This window comes from Euprymna scolopes, chromosome 30 (genome assembly GCF_053919585.1).
Source record: "Euprymna scolopes isolate OS-2025 chromosome 30, ASM5391958v1, whole genome shotgun sequence".
In the NCBI taxonomy this organism is placed as follows: domain Eukaryota; kingdom Metazoa; phylum Mollusca; class Cephalopoda; order Sepiida; family Sepiolidae; genus Euprymna; species Euprymna scolopes.
In genome coordinates, this window is record NC_136511.1 from 83,864,916 (window position 1) to 83,889,627 (window position 24,712).

General features: G+C 31.3%; 1 protein-coding gene across 5 annotated transcripts in view; it reads right to left on the reverse strand.

Annotated features, from left to right (window-relative positions):
* The window catches only part of LOC145254865 (uncharacterized), a 212,983-nt gene that overhangs the window by 31,404 nt on the left and 156,867 nt on the right, over window positions 1-24,712 (reverse strand). The window lies entirely within an intron of this gene.

The following is a 24,712-nucleotide window of genomic DNA, read 5'->3' on the forward strand; positions in this document are numbered from 1 at the left end:
CTTCTAATGATTAATTAGCATAAGAATCGTTTAAACAGTTCATAATAAATTAATGTTTGGTGATATTTATTTCTAATTTTATTGCCCTATTTTTACTATGTGCAATCATTTTTTTCAACATTAACAGAAATTAATTAAAGAGATCTAACATAAAAAAATAGATAAAAGACTAAAATACCTTAACACTTGTTACGATAGCAACACCCATTTTGTTTTTTATGATTTTAAAATTCGATAATTGTTTTAATCCCATAGCAAAGCATTTCACATTCGTGTTTAAATATTTGTTTGCAGTTATTTAGGGGCTTGTCTTGATTTTTAACAGGTTGCTGATCTTCTCTTATCATCATCTCTCAGGTGAACTGATTTCTTTTGATTTCATTATTTAAAAGATAAATAAATTAGTATCAAAATTACCAAACTGAATGTTTATCTTTTTTACATGAATAAATACAAGTCCTAGTCTTCAGTTTACAAAAAACTTCTCATGAAATGTTTATTTAAAATCTTGGTTCCAACTAGCAAACTTTGCAAAAGTGATAGCAAGTTGCAAAACAAGCTCATTTATGTGTGTGTGTGTGTTGGAATGATTAATCAGAATAAAAAAATAAAAACTTCTTGGGTATCAGAATTGGTATTGGAACAGAAAAAATTTGAATTATATTTCCAATGGTAAAAACATTTCTTTCGTTGTTTACCTATGTTGATACTATAATGCTATGATAAATATTTATTGATTTTGCAAAACTAAAATCCATAGATCATCCTCAAAGTGTATTTTTATCTTTGCAAAAATGTGTTGCTTTTTTTAAATCTGGTAAAAACAAAAAGAAAACTATAGCTAAATATTTATGAACTAACAGGGAGACCTGACATTACCTGGGATTGGTAGAGGATCAATGAATGTTCCACACTTCTAATACTTTTGTTATCAAAATTGGTGAAATCGCTCATTTTCCAATTAAATTGAGTTGGTAGCACACCATGATGCACAGGGAGGGAATTTCACATGCCTCCCTGCAATGACAGTCCACAATACATTGTAGTCTACAATGCACTGTAAAGAACCTACTGTTGATTTTATACAATTATTTTTTTAGATAATGGCTTGAATTAAAGTTTAAAATGCAGAAGTAAAGTTGTGCTTTAAACAAAAACATTAATTTCTAATGTGCCCCTGTCATATCAAAGAACCTACTTTGATTTCATATGCCAGGCCCTTCTGCTTGTGATAAAACTTCTTAAATGCACTTGTGATGTTAGCCTATATACAGGTGTTAACTTTGTTTTAAATCAGATTGTTCTTTTTTAATCAGATTTTTTTATTGACACTTATCTAGACATTCCAATACAAAACCTATCTAAGAACACTCCTAGAAACAAAGTACATTTGTGTGAAATTTCCCCAAAAAAATTGGCGCAGACATTTTGGAGTCCATAGGGAACAAACTCACACACAGACAAAGTGATCTTTATATATAAGTAGAGATTTTAAAGAATCGGAATTTGTAATTGTATCAAAATCTATAATTTAAAACAGAATCAGGGGAAAATATTGAAATCATCCTATCACTGCAATATATATATATATATATATATATATATATACTAGCGAGGGGTACCCGGTGTTGCCCGGGTGTTTTTCGGTGTGTGTGGTCAGGCGGTGGTGGGGGTGTTAATGAAAACCTAAGAATAAGCGAAGTAAAAAAAGCCAGAAAAACGAACGTTAAAAAACCCTGCTTAGCGGAAGACATCTCACACCACGATTCGAACCCAAGACGTTTAGATAATGAACCAACGCTCTAACCAACTGAGCTAACATGATGTATATGAAATTTAGTCAGTTCTTCAACTATTTAAACTAAATCAGGTCCTGACGTCATCTGACGCATGCGTAGAACCGGTCGAGAGGACAGTTTTTGTTTCAATGGCAATAAAAATATGGAATGGTGGAACATTGTTAATCCTCATTCTATCCCAGACAACGTCAGGTCTCCCTGTTAGTATATATATATAAGAACTGCATCCTAATTAAGTTTGGATTCTTTGTGAATTATGTACATTAATTTTTTTTTTTTTGAAAAATAAATTTGCATTAATGAACTACTAATGTTTACAATGATGGAAATTAAAAATAAAAAAAAATAAAAAAGGTTAAAACTATAAACTTAAAATTTTATTCAGTTGTTTCTACAAATAAAATACACATAACCTCCCTTCCCACCAATAAAAATAAAACTAGAACGATTTAGTTTGCCATTTAACTAAAAGTAAAACCAAATTCTTGTGCCCAAAACATAAAAAGTCAAATTTTTGTATCATTTACATCGCCATGAATACCAGAAAATATGCCAGCAACAGCCACCATATTTAAAGAAGTATTAAATTACATAATTTCAAATTTCTCCAGTTTCTGTTCTCAAATGATTCACCTTTAAAGCTTAAAACTTATGTCTTCCTATTTTAACTTATAATCAGTATATAATGAAATGAATAATAGCTCTCTCAGTTCAAAATCTATGAACAGGCATAAACTAGGACACACACACATTCATAAATAGGCACACACACAAGATATGCCTGTAACCGCTAGGCCATAGCCATTAGCACTATTTATTTCATTTAAAACTTCATAAAAAAATATGGCAACTGTTTGGGAGAGAACTTTAGTGCATACTAGACACCATCTTCAGCTGTCTTCAGTCTTTCTGTACAAAGGTTTGTCAGAGAGCGTAACATGAGGATACTTTCCATGAGAAATAAACTGACTATCCATCCAGCATGTCCCCCTGGGTTGCAAATGAGAGCACCCTTTTAATTAAAAAAATAAGCCGTAGACAATTAGGTTCTCATAAAATATGACTAATAAACAAAAGAAATACTGGGGGCTGGGGTCCCAGAATGAAAAGGAACCCTCAACCTGTTCATACACTAGGCAGGAAGAGGCAAACAATAGTGTAAATCTTCCTATCTCTGGAAGTTGCACTCCAGCCATGATAAAGGCCAACCAGACTGATCTATCAGGCCTTGATAAAAGAGATGCTGGACCCCTATCTCCATTTTTAGTAACAAATAATAAAGAACTAAAAGGCTTAAAAGCCCAGTCATGGCCTGTTGTTCAAAAGAAAGCAATACGGTTTTGCTACCACTACTCAAAGTTTGAAAAGTAGAGCAAAACAGCAAATCAAATCCTGTCAGAAAAGATCTCTTGGTCAGAATGTATGAGATAGCAGGTGAATGTCTGGCGTAGGATGCCCCATTCCCAGCTAGAATTATAGATAAATTTTGGGAGCTTTAAATATATTTTATTTCTAGGAGTACAATCTTACTATTTATATATAGCTATTTATAACTGCATATGGTACATAGTTTTATATATATATATATATATATATATATATATATATATAAAACTAACGAATACAGTACTGTTAAATTCTATATCAAGTCTGCTTAGTACTTGATCATCACCCAGCATATGTGCTGGGTCTTGGGTCGTCTTATTCTCCACCTTTCTTCTGTCTATAATTTTTAGCGGGTTTAAGGCTCCTAAAATTTATACTAGATTTGTTTGCAAGAATCTGTGGCATAAGTGGAAAACTCAGTTGTAAAGGAGGTTGAAGGTTCAATCCTTAGTGCAGGAGACAGTCAAAATATAATTGTGAATTAGGACTTCTACCCAGAATGACTGACAAAACGAGCATACTACTCCCATGGATTAAATACAGGGTTCTGTTCAAAATTCTGTATAGATTTCCAAGTTTGACAAGATATAAAAGTGAATCATATCATATTATATATATATATATATATATATATATATATATATATATATATATATATATTAGTGATGGGGTGATTTCAATATTTTTCTCTATTCCGATACAATTATCAATTCTGATACGTTTTAAACATTTAACGATAGAGTTGTTATTCCTCCTACCCCTGATTATCATAATGATAAATGTACAGATATTTTCCTAATTGTAAAATACATTTGTGGGAGATGATCTATCAATTTTTGTTTTACTGGTAGTTTAAAATTAATAAATACTTATTATTTTATGATTGCTACTCGTACGCCACTAGTCTACACTGCAATAAAATCAAATAAAAAAAGAAAAGAATCATTTTGGCATCAGAAAAAAGCACAAATTTTTCTGATTCCAATACCGATTCCTACATTCCCAAATGTCCAGATTCCGATTAATCATTGCAACACTAATATATATATATATATATACGTACTTCTATCCTGACACATAAAAGTTAACAAGTAAAATGTGCATTTTCTAGCTCAGGCAAAATCATTTCAAGTGGTGAAGAGAAGCAAGAAAGCAAATAGCAAGTCAGAAGTTAATTTTTTTTTCATCAGAAATGATAATTTATACGTACATTGCTAACGTAATTCTATAAGTTTATATATCTTAGTAATATATCTAGAGCAAACATTAGCAAAATATAATTTTTTATCGTTATTTTTTATCAAATGTGTATATTGTTTTTTTTTTTATGGTTATGAATAGATAATATTACTATTTTGTTTCAAAGAAATTATTTTGAAGCAGCAATAATCATTTTACAAAAGCAAAAAATAAAGTTAAGGCAATCAAGCCTCACAGAATTTAGTGTTTTCATTTTTATAAGGACTCATCATTAGCCTGATGAATCCTTATACGAGGTAGAAATGCAAAAAATGTGTAGCTTTACTGCCATATGTATGATACAATCACGATGACACACCGGTTCTTGCCAGATCACCAAAGTTAAGCAACATTGAGCCTGGCTGGCACCAGATGGGTAACCATTTGGGAAAGCTAGGCACTGTATGTACCTTCCCAGAAGGTACATACAGTGCCCTGAAAAAAGAACTTGCTACAAAAGCATCTACAAGGTTGTGGATGGTTTATCTGGAAGGGCTCAAGGTTATTTGGGGAGGGGGTTGTATTTTCATAACTTACTACCTCACTACTCATCTATCGAGCACTGTGGAAGTAAATACTGAATACAAATTATATTTCCCCATAAAATTTTATGTGGATACATGAATTAGGCCACTTGAGTATAAGGGTTAATCTTTGTTTATTGAATCCACATTTCGGTTTAGGTACAGATAAAAAGTGGGGGAAATTACTAATAGTGGTTTCAGCTAGATGAGTGTTTTTCATGAAAGTTTGACAAGGGGGTGGGGGGCATAAATTGGAGTTCAGACCAGCACTTGCCATGAAAATAATGATTCACAACATCTCTTCTGTGGGAAAGAGGTTGCAGGAAAGAGAAAAGGGCATCCCCCACAAAGATATGAAGTCTATTTTGTGCTCTTTCAAGGCAGGATGAGCTGCTTTTAGCAGCTCATCCTACCCAGATGTGGCAACAGTACTCCATCACATATATATGATGATGTATTTAAAATTAGTTTATAACTGAAAATTGTCTACACTACTGCTGTTCTTAATCTGATCCAACAACATGGTATTTTGGCTAGGAACAAAGTGTAGTATCTGTTCTGATGGTGCACTTAGTCTTTTTAGTCCTCAGTCAGTAAAGAAGTTCTTCTAGACGGAGGCAATTTTTATTTGTTTCATTCCAGAATGCAATTTTTGGGAAGCTAGATTTTATCCAATTTAAAAATTTTGTGTGGAGATTAGTGAATAGGAACAACATTTACTAAAAATAAAAAATAAAAATATTACTCTATTAGAAAAAAACTAACTAGTAAACAGATTTAGGCTTTGAATTCTGCATTTCCAGAATCAGGAGAAATATTAAAAAAAAAAATATTCATATGGCAAGAAACGACATTATATATTTCACTTTTTGCATATAATCATGTCTGTTCCCTCAACACAGACAAAAGCATCCTATGAGATAATCTCAAACATAAGCCGATTTTTTTTTTTTATCTAAGGCTCTTAAAATATTAGCGATAAAACAATTAATTACTAGTTTTGAACTGAAATTTCCTTTAGATTTTGCAGACCATTTCATAGGCCCAAGTGGTTTTACTGGATATTGAAGCGGATATTCGATATAGTCAACATTGAAAGAGAAACCTAGCGAAAAAGTTTTTTAGGTATGCATACGCAGTGTGATGTAGAGAAGTGAAACTTGGCCAGTGAGAGTTAGGTGTTGTATAGAGAAAAGGGATAAGAGGATGATATGATGGCTTTGTAATGGGAGTATTATAGAGAAATGTGTGGAGAAAAAAACTTGGACTGGTCACATTGGAAGAATGGATGAGATTTCATGGGTAAGTAAATATATAAGAGTTAAGGTAGCAGGGCCAGTAATTGGCAGAGTAAAGTGAAAAAAATATCTAGTGATAAGAATGGATAAATACTTTTTTTAATGAACTAGCTGTTCACCATTTATCAAGGCCAAAAGGAAGCTTGAGGACAAGGTTCATGTTTAAATGGTTCTGCAATGTGAAATCTGACCAAATTCAACATTAGAGGATTTGCTGAAAACACTACATTTTCCCAGTGTAGATGTTATCCTAAGGACAAATCAGTTAAACTGAACATTCATCTTCTTGGATAAACCGTTGCAAAAGCATAGATGTCTTGAATCGCAGGAAGGTTGGTTGGCCATGGAGCACATGAAAGCAAATAATTGGACAAGACTATACAGTATCAAATTTGGAGACAGTTGATCTACTCAATTGTGAAAACTGGATAGTTTGCAAAATATCAAAAATGTTTGACTCCAGAAAAGAAAAAAAAAATGGCATTAACATAGCTTTATTCTGTAAATTTGTGCAATTTGCATGTAATATAATGACATTGTATCTTGTGTATATCAAGTTACATAAATATAGTTATATTGACTATTGAGGATAGAGAATTTTTTTTTTTATTCGATGAAAAGATCTTTAATTTAATTTTCCTTTTTAAATTAGGAGAGCTGTTGAGAAAGCTCTGCAGTTTTCACTTGTTTTAGGCTAAAATTTGAGTCTTTACAAAAGCACTGAGAGTTTTTACTATAAATTTTTGTTTTTTGATTTTTACTAATTAGAAAAACATGCACTCTTTGATCTGTTTGCTAGTTTGTTTTAGATTATTTAAATAACTTGCAATGCTATTGATAATGTTTATTCAATTATTTTTATTATCACTTCAAATTAATGACTTTAAAAATAACTCGTTTTTATAGATTTCTCAAACAAGAGTCGACATAAGTAAATTAATTCCATGATTAAAAAAATCAGTTATGTGAGTATATAATCTGGATGGAAAACCGATCCCACCCCTGACAAAATCTGTACCAGTCTAGAGTCAAAGATAAATTAATAAATTTTAGATATCATCTAGGTCACTGTCAATCAAAACAAATACCAACTTTGTTGATATTTGTTTTGTAGTTCTTGACTTTTAGCCGGATATACAAACATACACAGAAAACTGCCCTTTATATAATAGATTAATGTTTCAATTATTTAATATCATGAACTTCGCAAAGTCAGCTCACCTATTATATAAATTGACAAACAATGAATTGATATCAAAAGTTTCATTTACATCGGTAAACAAGCAATTTTTTTATAACTGACTGACTACACAGAGAGGAGGATAAATATTTAGAAGATGTCCACCATCAGAAACAGTCTACCAACAATGAACTGAGAAACTAAGACATTTTGCCTGTTCAAACAAATAAAATGTCGATTTACTTTCTTCCAAACTAAAAGACATGCCATCCCCACAACAATAGTCAACGATCCACAAATCTTGAGCAATGCTGATATCGAGACCATTTGTGGAACAGTGGCAGTTTGCCAGTGTTACATCATCTTTAAGGTTTCTGCAATCCAACATTTCTGATGGAAAATAATTCACAAGCAATTAAAGATTCCCATACAATCAGCAAAATATAACAAACCACACCAACACAAAAACCGCCCAAGGGCATGAGACTTATGAAGGCAAGAGAAATGCAATCAGAAGTGGTCATAGCAACACACAAAACATTCAGATATCAAACTGAATAAAATTATAAACATACCCCCCCCCCCCACTTTTCTATTCTTCTCAAATTACTGGGAGTGAGGGGTAAGGTGCAATACCAATGTGCTGGTGGAAGGACACCTCAAAAATGACTATTCGTGTAGTAATACATCTCGCCAGACAGTCCCATACTTGCATTTTGTCCTCATAAAACATTGAAACCTAACAGAGCCATCCGGCATTGCGTGTGTATCATAAAAATAATGCGAATGATGAATAATAAAAAGTATTTACTTATTAACATTAAAAAGCTCATTTTTAAATAATCACCTAAAAATAAAATTCAATAAAGGGGATAACTCTAATTGAAGAATATAATAATAATCTACCTTACAACTAAGTTCATTTTTTTTCTTTTTTTCCATTTTCTTAATTTTTTGTTTTTGATAGGGATGGAGATCCTACTGAATGCCAGACATTCACTCATTATTCAGAGACTTCAACTAAGAGATCTTTTAAGGATTCTAACCGTTCCTTTAAGCGCAATTGTTTGGATCATTATTTCACTTGGATCACAAGGTATATTCACCAGATAGTTTGTCAAATTCTTTTTTGTGAGCTCGATAGTGCCTACGATTACCGAAATAAATCCTAAGATTTCAGTCTATGTTATACATAAGACATTTGTATTTCATTATCTTCTCCCTTTCAGCTCTGTTTAAGCCAGCATAGGGACACTGACTTTGACTAGGGTTGTTACTCACTCTTCTTTCATATCATTTCTGTATAAGTTTTAAAATGTAAAACAAATCAGATTTAAAAACTAATATAACTTTGCTGCATCCTGGGTAACACTGGATAGATATAGCTAGTTTATATATCTGCTGTTGCGTCAGTGATTCCTACGAACAGGAACATTGGATTATAAAGTTTAACGCAAATTAAACAAAAGTGCAGCAAATAGGTTTTATTATGAATCGCGATATATTAGTTCCATTAAAAATGTTATATGAACTAATTAATGTGACAAAACTTTTCAGAATTCAGAAAACTCTTTTACACTTGTTCAACAGTTTTGGTTAAACATCTCTCCCCCTCCACACACAAACAAATCTCAATAAATGAAAGAAAGTCCAAACTAGATAAAAATTTACATTCTTATTTCTGTTTATTCTCTTCTTTTTCTTAATGCTGGATGGATGTGAAAAGGTTAGCATTTTTGATGCAATAATAATATTATCTTGTGTAAAATTCTAAAAAAAATACTATAATGTTGAAAATAAGTATTTAATTACCATATAAGAAAGTGGCACTATTTAAAAAAAAAAAAAAAAAATGAAAATATTTTTTCTTCATATTAAATTTAATTAAATCTCTTTAAACCTAGATGCTTTCTCCCAAAAATAAGTTGTCTTTTTATTTATTTCCCTTACTTTGTCACCCTAAAGTAAAAAAGGTTTGCTACCTTATTCCCCCCCTCCCTGCCCTTTTCCCTCTCATACTATCTAACTTCTTCCGATTATTCTTATATCAGACTAAGTCAAAGTATACAAATTTTTTAATGCACTTTTAGTACTCACTGGCCTGCAAATTATGGTACAGTTGTTAGATAACGGAGAGAACATCTGGTATTTAAGAAAAGATTTCTCAAGAATTCATTATTCGCAGAATTTATATCTACATGCAAAATGTTTCAAAAACAAAAGAACTTCCTGTTTTTTATTGTTGGCATGTCATTGCTGCATTGTCATTTTAAAATATAAAAATTTTGAGACCATAATTATATTCAGTTTAACTTCTATTTTACATATTGGACGGTTTTCAGAAACAGGCCTCCAAAATAACCTCTAGTCATTATAAAATTCTAAAATATCTCTACTATTGTATAAAAGTCACTTTGTGTGTGTGAGTTCCTTCCTCATAAGTTCCGAAACAGTTGAGTCTATCTTTTGTAAATTTCACAGAAAGGTAATTAATATGTCTGTTAGTGTTCTTTGATATGTTTTGTACAGAAATTTATCCGATAAGTATCGAAAATCGAAAAAAATGATCCTAAAAATAGTTTTCCTTTCTTATAAATAAAAAAGAATTTTTCCAGAGAAAAATTTTCCAGTTACATCAGTCAGCAAATCAAGGAGGGTTCAATTCTCAGCAAATGAACCAAAATACCAAAATTGCTCTAGGGATTTAACTATTAAAAATACCCCCAGTGTTTTTGTGAATTTTATTTACAAAGATATATATATATGAAGATAATGGAAACTAAAACAAGTAAAATATCCCTCCCCTTACAAAAAAAAAAAAAAAAAAAATGAAAAAAAAAACCAGGTAAAATGCCTTGTTAATTATAGACCTTCCACTGTTTTCCATTTGTCAGGGACAGAAACAAGCAAACTAATCTTCAAGTGGGTGTGATGTCGTAAGTGTGAAAGAAAGAATAAGTGATTGAAAATCAGATTATGGTGTCCTTTACAAAAAAAAAATAAAAGAATTTAGAGAAGCTAGAGGCAAAATATCTTAGAGGATCTCTAATATAAGAAAAATAAAAGTTGGAACTTCCAAATCTACCTGTCCAGGTGTTCATTCATGAATTTTTCAAACTCATCCTTATCACTTCCATGTTTTTCATGGCTTTCCCTTGAAATGACTACTTTTATTCTTCTTACATCTAATAACTTAAGAACTCTCAACCATTCTTTCAACATCACCATATACCATCAAAATTTCCATCTCTGCATGCATCTTTCTATACTGTTCAGATTTCATCTAACTCTGAGGTCATCAGATCTTAGCTTGTCTTCAAGACACACATTACATATCCATCGTATCATTTTCATATCTTTTTTCACAATGCAATACATGTCCCTAAATCTAACTGGCCAGGTTACATTTCCATACATTATCATACTGCATACACATGCCTGATAGACTCTTCATTTGTTTAAGCGGCAATAACTCTCTACTGGTAAGTAATGCACAAAGTTCCCTGAACTTACCCCATTCTTACAAACTGACTAGTAGCAGCTTCTGTGCTTCAATGGTATAACCAAGGTAACCTCAAAAGCTCTACTAAACAAACATACTTTCTCCAAATCCGAGTTTATCACTGGTCATAAAAACCTGCTTACTAGAGGCCTCTATCAAGGTCTTAAGAGATTGACAATCACAGAGTGGAGTCTTATATCTAAGTGTGATACTATCGCCCCCCCCCCCCCCCGAAAAATAGTGTTAAGAAGTAATGAAAAAAAAATAAAATAAACTATAACAAAAAAAAAGGTAAATAAGTTGATAAGCAGAACAAAGCTATAGAAAGTAGGAATGGTGGAAAGACAATAAGGATGAAGTTGTTCACTAAGGCGCACAAATGTAGCTGAAATAGGATTGTTAATCAAGATGTGGCAGTGACAAGGACAAAAGATTGAACAGAGAGGTTGGTTGATATATTAGTTATTTTATGGACAGTCTTGAGTTTGCAACAGTTATGGACAGTTTTGAGTTAGTGACACTCGAGGGCAGGTTGTGGCTTGGAGCAGATGAGGAAATGAATTGATCAACCCACTGATAAACATGGCCTCAGCAGATGCCTAAGACGTGAGTGTTAGTGCTTAGATAGTTGTTTTTCCATGATGGTGTCACACACTAACTGCCATCTACAAAATGTGTCAGAGTTCAGGTTTTCTATATTTTCTCTTGCATTGCTTTTTTTTTTTTTATATACTTGTCGACCACTGTGCTCCCCCCCCCTTCCTTGGCAGTCACAAATGTAAGCAACAAAAACATGTCCATAAGCACGAAGAAGACCACGGAAACAATATTGAGGTCGCCAATTGTTACTGAGTGAGGGAGTATATGATTGCACACAAGACATTATTTCAATTGTTTGTTTTTTTCTCTTAGCTAAATATTTGCCCATTTTATGCCTGCTGTCTGCAAAATGCATCACTACTAAACATGCAGCATGATGCCTGTTTACAAAGGTATTGCATTCCAAACCTTGTGATTTATCCAAGATTGGGCTACACCTCCATATAGCTAATCAAACAATAGAAATGCTTAATGGAATATTTTATAATCATGTAATCGCAAAAAGAATAGAAAGTTTATGGATGCGGGATTCTTTCCTGTAGAATGTACCAAGGTCAATGTGTTCACGGTTCACCTAAACAGTTTGCAGGAGTGAAAGGAAGCAATTACTAATTCTGTAATGGCAGTCCTCCAAGAAATGTGAGTGCGTAATAAATAACTTTGCAGTCAGATGCATACCTGAACAGAAGTGGTGCTCATATCAAACACATCATTTAGAGATTATATGCGGAAATAACTATTTTACGTATTTTACTACTACCATATTAGAATGGATCATCTGGAAACGAGTTCTTCAAACAAAGTTATCTTTTGGATTGATTTTTCTTTTAAATCGAATAGTATAAGATCTGAAACACACTTCTCTAAATAAACATTATTAGTTGTAAAAAAAATAAAAAAAATGAAAAGCAGTGAGTAGATGTATAAGTACAAGGGTCAATTGACAAAGAAAAACCAGAGAAAACATGAGTAAAATGATGAGGATGTATTTAAGAGAAAGATACATAAATGAAGACCCGGCCAAAGATAGGTTGAAAATCAATTTCTAAACTCTATCCAGTATTTGTAGAGAAAAAAAATTTTAAAAAAACCATTGTCCTTCAAACCTAAGTATTGAAAGCTATTTTAAGCAAAATGTCAATTTGTGTTTTTTGTTATTGAATACAAAACTGTTAAACAACCGATAGTAAGCTTATTCAGATTACACCCCTCCCGCTAAAAAAATAAATAAGAAAGGTCTAGACATTTGCAATTAAATTGCTAAAAATTTTCACTCTCCCCTCAAAAATGGTAGATATTGTATATCTAAAGTTCCATATCTAATATCAAAACTTTAGATACACAAACAATGTCTAATATGATTTTGAACACTCCCACCACCAACATCCCTCACTGAAAAAAATGTATCCATTTGTGGTATTTTGTAAAACAATTTTTTATGGTTAATTAAAACAAAGTTTTTCTTTTAAAGAAAAACTAATATATATATATATATATATATATATATATATATATATATTAAAGCTGAGTTAATCAACATTTGTTTCTTTAAGGCTTTTTATTATACATTACAATCTCGCAAAATATGCTAAAAATTCCTCAGTTTTGGAATGAAGTTATGTTGACCCATCTCGTAAATTTCTTCCTCTTTCATTGTATCTTGTTTGATTTTCCCCTGCTCTTATTTTACAGTTTCTATCATTTTGATTTCCATTACTGTCTCTATTAAGAGTTGGATGTAATGATGAAAGGAAAAAGAAATTGGAATAAATAGAAAGGAATAACAGCTTAAGTAATAAAATCATTCAACCTGTAGACAACAGGGGAAGAGAGAAGGTAAAGTAAGCAGAAAGAGGCTAATTTAGGATCGAACTATGGAAAAGCAGAAGCAACTTAATGATTTTTAAAAACCTTTGTTTACCTTCTTCAAACTGCAATTAATGATTTATCTTTAAGTTTTAAGATTTACACAGTTTAATGATTAATAATATTATAAACATTTGTATATTAAATATGAAATACGGTTTTACTGAATGTTCTTTTTGTTACCTACGGGCTTCCATATTTTGTTCGGTAAAAAGAGACGAACAAAATATGAGGGGGTGCCTATAAAATGCTTAATATTTGTGCAATAATATTTTCAAATCTGTTTTAATCTGGCGATAAAATAGCTGACAAGAGCCGTGTTTATGTAAAAATTTAATATTTAAAAAAAATTTAAACAATTAAAAATCTATGTTGTAACAAAACATTTTGAAATAATGGAATTTTAATCATTTTAATCTTTTAAAAATTAATGTTAACAAGTTTCTTTTTCTTGGCAATTCAACTGATTATTGTATATATTAATTTGAAAAAACGCTATTTAAAAAAAAAAAACAACATATTAAATTTATATCATTTTTTTTTAATTACAACTTCAAGGTAAATTTTTGTTCAATATGTGTATTTAAACTTTAAAAAAATAAATATAAATTACTAAAATCAACAAAGTAACAATCTCTCAGAGATATTAAAATCATTTAGCAAAAGAAATTCTTGTCTGGTCACAACTGAGCTTATATTTCAAATTGCAACAAAGATCTGGTCGGCTGCCAAACAGGAAATTATCACCCCTACCCTATCTTTTCTTCCTTCATTTAAAGACAAATGGTTTTCAACACCAACGGCCAATTCAATCTGGTTTAGTCATTTAGGCTGCATTGACCGCAGACGGCTAAATCCTCTGTAAATATCCGTGTTCAACACTGTCCTTCTTACAATGTTGATATTTGCTTTTAAAAAAAGTGCTTAAAAAGTAACGCTATGTATTAAATAGGGATGCAAATAGGTAATGGTAAAAAAGAAAAAATAATCCAGATTAATTTCTCAACCGGGGACGGGGTGGGGGGGGGCATGCCAAGCCACCACCCTATCCACCTGTGCATGCAGAAAGGGCACCATAAAAAAATAACTTCTTTCCTACACAACTCCAATCAGTTTTGCTTCAAATGAAAAAGTAAAAAATTTAAGACACCAAGTGCGCATGTGTAAGGATGAAGGCAGGATATCATTCATTAATAAAACAAAAGTCATGTAACTTCCCTATCATGAATCGTTTTAAGTTTCTGCTTTCAGAAAGAAAGGCGGCCATAACAAGAAAAGAGGGGTAAGGCAGAGAGAGAGAGAGAGAGAGAGAGAGAGAGGAATAAGAAAAAAATAGGAAAAAAATAAAAAGATAAAGAAAGAAATAAAAAGAGTAAAAGAAATAAAATCCAACCAAATAGCAATGAAAATTAAGGAGGTTAATTAAGGCTCTAGCAATGTGACAGAATTAAAAAAAAAAAAAAAAAAGAAAAAAAAAACGAATTTCAAATAAAACGTGGGAGCTGTCACGATTTAAGCAGAAATTTACTTTTCCTGCATTAAAAAAAAAAAAAAAAAAAAAAGCGAAATTTTGCTAAAAAAACAAACTTGCAAAATGAGAAATTCCAAATTAACCACTTCAAAAATCATACACAAATTTTTGATTATATATATACTTCTTTTTTAACAATATTTTATTGAATTTTAAAATAATTTGTGAAATCAATGACCAATTCAGAATTCCAGCCTCAGAAATCTTATATTTTAAGTAATTCATACATATTTAATTACAAGTTTATATTTCATTATCACAATAGCCATCAAAACAATTCACTGTTATTTAAGTCAATGAAATACTGTATATATATATAACAGTGATACAAACGTTATTTGTATACCCAATTTGCATAACTATTTTGAAACAGTTTATAATAAAATGTTTGATGCTATTCATTAGTAATTTTATTGTCCTATTTTTTCCTATATAAATGCAAAATTTTGTCAGTATTAGCAGTAATTGAAATGATTTAATGAAAGAAAAGTGGGATGGATTACCAAAACTTTTTTAAAAGAGTAAATTTATTAATTTTCAAGGGAGGTAATTGATATAAAAAGCTAGTTATAAAGAAGGATATATTGATGAGGCAAAAGGAAAAGAGATGATTGCTCACTTTCATTCACAAAATTTTTACTGTTTTTTCAATTCAACAATTGTTTTGATACAGATCATAAACGTTTCACAGTTATGTTGAAATGTGCCTTTTTTGACTTTTCGTTACAGGGACTAACTTGATTTTAATTCAACAGGTTGCTATCTACATTCTAAGTTTTTTTTTTGTTTTGTTTTGTTTTTTAAATTGGTGGAAAAAAAAAAAGAAAAAAAAAGCCCCCCCACCTTGTTCTTACAAGCCATCAATCAGGCAAATGGATTTTGTCCCTTTTTTATTTGTCTTATTTAAAAGATAAATTTGTTTCAAAATGTTACCATTTATTTAAATGAATTAATACAAATTTTTTACTTGTTTTATTGAAAAGAAATTTGTTTCAAACTTAGTAAAATGTTACCATTTATTTGAATGAATTAATACAAAATTTTTTTGGTCTCTTATTCACAACTAGCCTGGGTGCTAAAAGTGGGATAGAAACCGGAGAGTAGTTTGGAAGCCAATTTCTAAAAATCGTTCAACACATGCAAGGATGTAAAACAGACATAAAACTGATGACAATAATGAATTAAAAGACAAAGTAAAAAAGTAATTTAAAGATAAAATATTTGTTGAATATGAATGAGAGAGGAATTCAAAAAATAAAAATAGTAAATATTACCATCTTATAGAATCAAATATTACACTATATAACACCAAGCATGTTTCATTGCTTAATTAAACTTTTTCTCAAAGATGATACAACTTAATTTGTAGATCCATTAGCCTTTTGTTAATACAAGTGTAGTTCTTCATTCAGTTTTATTGTTTAGGATGCTGCAAATGTCGCAGACTCTGGGGTGGGCAACACCAGGTAATGTCTCACACCTCTCCATGCAGTCCAGTTGAAAAGACTCTGGGGTGGGCAACACCTGGTAATGTCTCACACCTCTCCATGCAGTCCAGTTGAAAAGACTGACTTCAGCTAATATAGAACACATGATGAGCAATTGAAATGCAAAAGCTAAACATAATTGTGCTTCTTCAGAAACTTGGTACTGGAATGATTACGGATGCCGAACACGCTTGCATCAAATGTAAGCTGAGGACTGTGTACAAAGCGACATGACTGTAGATTAAGAATTGCTATTATATTATCATTAGATGAAATCTTTCTGAACATAATTTACTTTATTACATCTTAAATTTCATTGTAATAACGTCTTTTGGAAAGAGATTTTGAGATACTAAAACATACATAAAACATGACATGCACAAATATTTTTTTTATACTTGACTTCCTATTCTACATGTTTTCAAACTTTTCTTTCAAGCCCAAAATTAAAAACGTGACTATTTTTCAGATTATTTTCGACCAGCAATATATCTCCACTTAAGCAACACAAAGTGAATATCACAAATGTGTGTGTGTGTGCATATGTTATGTATATATATCAGTCAGTAGAGTGGTAGACAACAATCGAATTTCACTAGGTCTAGCCACACTGACAAATCATAGAAATAACAAAACACATTTGTGGAGATGTGTGTGTGTGTATATATATATATATATACACTCTCTCCTACAAGTTGAGCACTGTGATGAAGGAAATAATTTCCATTTAATATTGAGGCAATGCTCTTCCATAAAAAAAAATATTTTTCAATTTTGTATATTGTAAATAAAAATATAAATAAGATTTAGCATGTGATACAATTTCTCCTATTATCACTAGGTTTTTAACTGAGTTAGTAGAGCACTGAACATCAGTCACTGGAGGTCCTGGGTTGTAGAGACAATAAAACATGTGTCTGTGGAGATTAATATATATATATATATATATATATATATATATATATATATATTACAATAGAAAAATGTGAGCATGAAAAGTAATATGGTTAAGCTTAAATATGGAAAAGTAAAGGACTAGTTGTTAAAACTGGAAAAGAAAAGGACAAGATATTCTAGTAAAAAAACAATAAATTTATAATTTAAAATATTTCAGCATTAAGAATTGATTATATAATGTTATAAATTTAATTTTAAAAAGAAATTCTTAATGCTGCAATATTTTAAGTTATAAATTTATATTTTTACAAGAATATCTTGTCCTTTTCCAGTAAGCTTAACCATATTACTTTTCATGCTTGCATTTTTCTATTGTAATCCATGATTTTTCCAGGCTTCCAATAAATTCACTCGTTCTTCGTTTAATTTCAGTAATATGTTTTTGCCCCCATAAACATAACATACACATATGTAATAACAATGTATGGCACTCGTCTGCTTTCAATAAAATCCATCCCCAATTATCTCCCTTTCATTCTTTCTGTTTCACTTGTTACTTCTCTTTTTGCAGGAGCAGTGAATTGGTAGCAACAGTAGTCGCTGAAGCGACGTGATTGCTTTGGAAACCAGTCATAAAAAAGGTTGCTCACTTCCTTACATTTTTTTTACGATATTGAACACCAGTAAATTCATCCTAACTTTTGTTTTACAGAATAAAAATTGAAATTTTTTTTCACAATACAGCTGAGAAAGTCATTTATAAACTGTAATAATCATTTGAAATTTGGTCGAAAAATAAGTGAGCGGTGAAGCTTTAAAGCAGTTCTAAATGACAAACTTCCACAACCATATCATTCAAACACTACTGTTTTTCAATGATTTATAGATTAATATATATATATATATATATATATATATATATATAAGAGAAATATGCAAATATAATCACATAAATTCCGGTTTCTACTAAAGTTAAATATGAAAACTATGACTAATCAAGCTGATACTCATACTGATTTTCAATACTGGGTGTGTAGATAGTTCCATTGTCTTATTGATTAAGATTTAATTCTAATTACTCACATCTGAACATGGTATCTACACAGCTCATAAAAGGCACTATATGGGACACAAGATCCTGTTTTTGTGGGAGTGTCTTTCAGTGGCAAGGACCATAGGCAAAAATTGCCACAGCACTCCTCCACAAATGTACTTATTTATCTTCTTCCCATAGTGGGAAGATGTGACACAGCCTTGTAAGGCAGCCTTATCAGTATTTCCCAGAAGGAGTGCCTCAGACGATTCGCAATAAACTTATTTCTTCTGAAAAGGAGAAGAGAAACTTGGTTACAATATTTCTTCATTTGCCTTCAACTAAAATTTAATCTTTACTGGTTGACCACTAGGAGGTGACAGTGATAATGTGGATCACTCTGCAAATTGATGATGTGGATGTGCCAAGTTAAAATCCAGTCAATTTCATAGTATCACTTTTATGCACAGATGCTGCAAACATTCAGGTGATCCCTCCTATAAGTACAGGATTCTAACAAGTGAAGCATGCATGGTCCCCCATGAGTGCACAGTGAACGAGGCATAAAAAAATGACCAAGTTCAGCATTAGCCCCCCCTTCCTATTTAGCCTCAAAAGTCCTCAGGGGGCAGCAAATCCTGGTGAAAATGAACAAATGGTGTACTTTTAAGCCTCAACATATGTAAATTTGAGTTCTGCACCATGCAAAAAAAGAAATGACCAAGTCCATCATTTGCAACCCCACCCCATTTAACCCCAAAAGTCCCCAAGGCTTTAATATATTTAAATTGGAGTTCAGCACCATGCAAAACTGCTAAGTAGACATACACAGAAAATTTAACAAATATGGTAAAATAGACCCAAATATAGAGTGTTTTTATTAGTCCGAAAAGAGCCCCTAAAGCACACCCAAGAGTTATTGCGAAGTATAGACAAACAAAATTATATAGAAATCAGTTAGTTACAAGTTTTTAGAAAGTTTTATAAAAATCCAAGACATCAATCTTTTTTGATAAGCGCAAAAGTGTCAATTTTAGCCATTTTAACACAAAAGTACCCCTACGATGGCAACCAGAGTTTTCCCAGAAAATCCGTTCTGTTACTTTTTTTACTTGTATCATGTTTAATGTTTGTGCAAAATTTCAAAACATTCCAAGGCGTAATTACTGAGAAAAGTGCGGACGGACAAACGGACAAGGGTGAATCCTTTTGTCAGGGGACCAAAAATAATCTGAGAAACCAATGCCAACAACTAGTAATACCACACGATGTATCGTTTAGTGCTGGACAAAGTATATTCTGTTACGTAATCTGAAAATCATGGTTTTTAAATCAGTAATTAGATTTCTCGTACATCAATCAATATAAAACTTATATGACTGGATTCAAAATAAATTTTTTTTTTAAATAGTATTTTAATATTTTTGTTGTGATTTGTATATTCCAAATAAATTGCAATTTAATTCCATTTAATAACAAAACACCATGGCATGTCTGCAAGCAGTAGATGACTTTTCAGACATGCGTTTTAGGTTTGTTCATATAAATACTCGACACTGAAGTCCTACTAATCAATGACGTTTAATATTTTTAAACTAAGAGAAAAGAATTGTTTTTCTTTATCACGGAATTTAAACAAAACATATTCGACTTTCCAGTCAAAAGTTAGAACATCTTGAACTTGAGGCTTTCTAGTACAAAAATAAATCAAAATAGAAACTTTGTTCAAATGGTATGTAATAGCCAATATAATTATTTCTTTTGTTATAAAATTTGAAAAGAATTGGTTAAGAATTTTTCACGTGTGCATCAATAGAAGTGATAGCGAGTGCCGATATTTAATTGTTTTCTTAGTGCCATTCATCACGAACGACATGCGATGTCATGTAAATTCATAGCAAAATGTTTACATTGTGACTTGCAACAAAAATTTAGAAAACATCAGTTTTATGAAAAGAAAAAGTATATTTTTGGTAATATTCTATTTTAGCGTCAGAAAATTTTTTTTTTCAAAAGATATTCAATTCAAACAAAAAATTGAATAGAAAAAAAGTTTAGTGCTTATGCACTTATATCTTTTTTAATAGTATTTTCAAGTTAAATTCAAGTTTTACGATATCTTTTCGCTTTAATTAAATTAAGTGAAAATGCAGAATAATTACAAAACACTCTCGCCTCCTATCTTAAGAATGGATTTCTAAATAATAACATTATTTCAGCATGGTAACATAAGTGCATAAGTACCGAAAGTTTGTTTGTATAAAAATAAATGAAGAACATGTTTAAACAAGATAGGAATGTTTAATACAACAAATAAGACTTCAAAATACCATAATATGTATAAAAATACCATAATATGTATAAAAATTATATTCTGTAACTGTTAATAAATACTGAAAATTTCATTAGAATTGGTTGATTTCCTGAATTTTGGTAAAGTTTTAGGGGCGGAGGGTCTGCAACTCTAAAACAGAGTCCCACAAAAAAGAAACGCATTCTTAGCATGAGGATAAGGTGTTTTGTAAATATTCTGTACTTTCACCTAACCATAATTATATTGTACTAACCTTATTTTTTTTAAACCTATTAACATGGGGAAAATAGGGTTTTTGTAACTATTATGTACTTTCATCTAACAATGTAATAAAAAAGGATATTGTAAAACTAGAATTTAACCTAAAAATAGTATTACAATAATAGCGCTGTAACTTTTATTTCTTTAAAAATTGTTTTTGTTTAACTCAAACGGCTTCATTCTACACCATGTTTTTGTTTTTTATTAAAGTAAAAAACAATTTTAAATGAGTAAAAACACAAACCACTTATCTAGTTAAAAGAATAACTTGCCTACGATAACATTTATTGGATTGGTTTAAATGTTACCAAAGGCAAGATAATAAATTGTAAGTGTTGTAAATGTTTATTCTGTTTGAAAAACAAGTAGTGTCGAGCATTACATGAGAATAAGAAATGGCCGCAATATCTCTTGAAATCTTTGAATTCGTGATAAAAAAATTAAACAAAATAGTGATAGAAACTCACCCAATAATTGTCAATTGAGGCCGTTAAAATGAAATTATTCTAATTAGTTTAATGTACTTGAAAACATAATTGTAATTTGTACAAAATTTCCTTTCATTTGATATGCTACAAGCCATATTTTGTTAATAATTTCTTTGAATGGGCATCTTCGATTTCCCGGTCGCCATCTCGGAGTTTTCACGGTGTAGTGATGACAAATGATAATATCCATAATAATATTTTGCATGATAATAAAGCCTTATCTCCTATTTTTTTTAGCTGTTTTTAATGGAGGTTTCCATTTAAAGCTGTTAAAATGAAATTTAATTATGCTAATTAGTATGCTAATCAGTCCGTAAGTTACCAAGTGAGATGGTCGTAAATATAGCCACCGAACCACCATGGTATTATGAAAAGGCAGGATAAGGTTTTTCTAGCAGCTACTGACCAAATGTGGTAACAGTACTTCATCCTTGGACATACCTGGCTCTTATATAGGTAGAAAATTGCATTAGCAATAAGATATCTACTGGAGCGGTAGAAGGATCCTACCATTTTTCCAGTGACCTTGGCAATGGATTTGATGTACGTGTTCCATTTCAGACCAGAAGCAAAGGTCAAGCCCGGAAGCTTGTCAAAACATGGAGCCTCCCCAGACGAGAGCCATTCATTTTAATTGATGTAAAGATAGAAGCTTGGTTTTAGATGCATTTCCCCATTGCAACACGTGCTCAAGATCAGAGAAGAGAGAATCAGAGAGAACTTGATCATTTACGGCCTTTGATGTGTTGCCATAGATGGTAGTATCATCAGCATATCTACACATGATCTTAGGATGTGATTTGAAAGATCATTAATGTAAATCAGGAAGAGAGTTGGGCCCAGGATGGACCCCTGAGGAACTCCAGCCTTAATACTCTGAGCTTCTGATTTCTGCCCATTAACCACTACTCTTATGAACCTATCAGAGAGAAATGATTTAATAATTGAGAAGACATTTCCAGCAATACCAGATCTTGTGAAGTATATCTTTATGCCATACCCTATCAAAGGCCTTTGATATGTCAAGAGCAATTGCCCTAGAAAGGAAGTCTCTGTCGAGAGATTTGCTAATCCTATGAGATATAACCGTTAGCACATCTGCTGTAGATCTGGCAGAACGGAAATCATATTGCATGTTACTAAGAAGGTTATTTTTGCTGAGGTGGTTGACTAATTCTCTATTTAACAGAGATCTCAGCAACTTACTCATGACACATAGGAGAGTTATACTGTACTGAGAGAGAGATGACTGATCACCTGAATTCTTAAATACAGGGCATACTGATGGGGTTTTCCAGGGTGTTGGGAAGCAATTCTTCTTATGAAAACGCTCAAAGAGCTTTGTAAGTATGGGAGTTAGTTCTGGTTGAAGCTTTTTCAGCACTATAATTGGAATGCCATCAGAGCCAATTGCTTTACTGGAATCAAGGTTTTCAATTAGCTTGGCAACATCATGCACAGATATTTGTATGTCACATAATGTGTTTTCTGATACAGGAGGAAATAAGGAAGGTTGATGGCCTTGGTCGCAAAGGGTAGAATTAGCTGTAAAGTTCTTAGCAAATAGTTTGGCTTTGTCTGATGCTGACACGATTACCTCAGGTCCACTAATGATGGTTGGGATAGTGCACACACTTCTATTCAGGACCCTGTTTGCTATTTGCCAAAACTGATGGGACCCTAGTCGCTGCTCAGCTACTTTGGACTTAACGGACTGAGCATACAACTCTTTCATTCTTTATTACTCTTTTACAGTGGTTGCCGGCAGTCCTGAAAGCAGCTATTAACTAAACTGCATGAATACCCTCCCTTTTTTACTTTACAGATTGACCAATAGTTATTCAGCATTTATTTTTAATATTTTAAATTTTAACAATGCTTCAAAAAGAACGAGCATACAATCCGTTCTTAACGACACTTCTTTATATCATTTAAAAAAAAAAAAAAAAAAAAAAAAGATAACAACTGGGGGAAAAAATGAGTATAAAATATTAAATAGCTATTTTTTCTGCTGAAGGTGTCTATTGCCAAAACTTTTAATAAAATAAAAAATATATATATGGCTTAGGTTCATTTTTAATCTATCAAATTTAAGTAATGCTTGGGAAAAAGCACCATGAATCTCTAAATCTATTTGTTGCAGTTTCATTTTATAAAGTAAAATTCAAATATTTTCATTTTCATGGTTTGTATTTTCAGTAGTAAATACAATTTATGTCAATCATGTCATATGGTTAACAGGGAAGAAATCAGCAGGTGGAAGGAAGAATATATACTCCAACTGTTATCAAGCACAATGTTCATTTGTGGTTGTAAAGTTCTGAAAATTTTGTTCAATTATTAATTCAATGGTTAAACAATACCGTAGATTACATTATTAAGTTATTGTTTAGTCAATAAACTATTAATTGAACCATGTTGTTGTAAACCTATAATTTGATTAAAATAATGTTTTAATTTCAAATAAGTTTCGTAGACAATTAGAAAGACCCTCGATCCCACCCCCAAAGTCAGCAAGGCTTCATGCCTAAGTTTGATGGATATTGTAATATAAATCATTGTAATGTTGTATTGATTCAGTGTTCAATAAAATAAATATTGAAGATAATGTTTTAGTGGCAGCAATCTTAAAGTCGATAACTTCAACATAACTAGGAAAATGTAATCACCTGAAAAAGTACAATCGCATTTTTTTTTTCTTTTCTTAAGGAAGAAGAGAATAGTGTATGGGGCTAAAATTTTCCCCAAATAATTCAATGTGTATTATTTTTATTAATCGGATGACTATTCTAATCTCGGATGTTTCAGCCGATGTAACCTCCGATCTTCTCCACGAGCTTGTAGAACTCGGGAATCTAATTTAAAACTAATGATTCCCAAATTCAACAAGACGGAAATGAAGGTCGAAGTTTACATCGGCCAAAACGTTGCAAGAATGTCATCCAAGATGAGAATAGTAGTCCGACTAATACAAACACGAGATTTTATCTGGTAGTTTTACTAATAGATATATTATGAATAAAATAATATTTTATTAAAATATTAAAACCTACTGTTTATTATTTCGTCATTAAAAGAACAACAAAAAAAAAAAAAACACTTGTATGTCATTTGCATAAATAAATATGAAAAAAAAATTTTTTTCGAATCTCGCAAATTTTATTTATATAAAAATTAATTTACTACTACTACATATTTCTATTTGGGTTGAAGGTCACCTCAAATCGAAATGAAAACCTTGATATTAATTCATTTTATTATTGATTCGTAAATTTTAATTTAAATTTATTACATTAAAATATTTTGG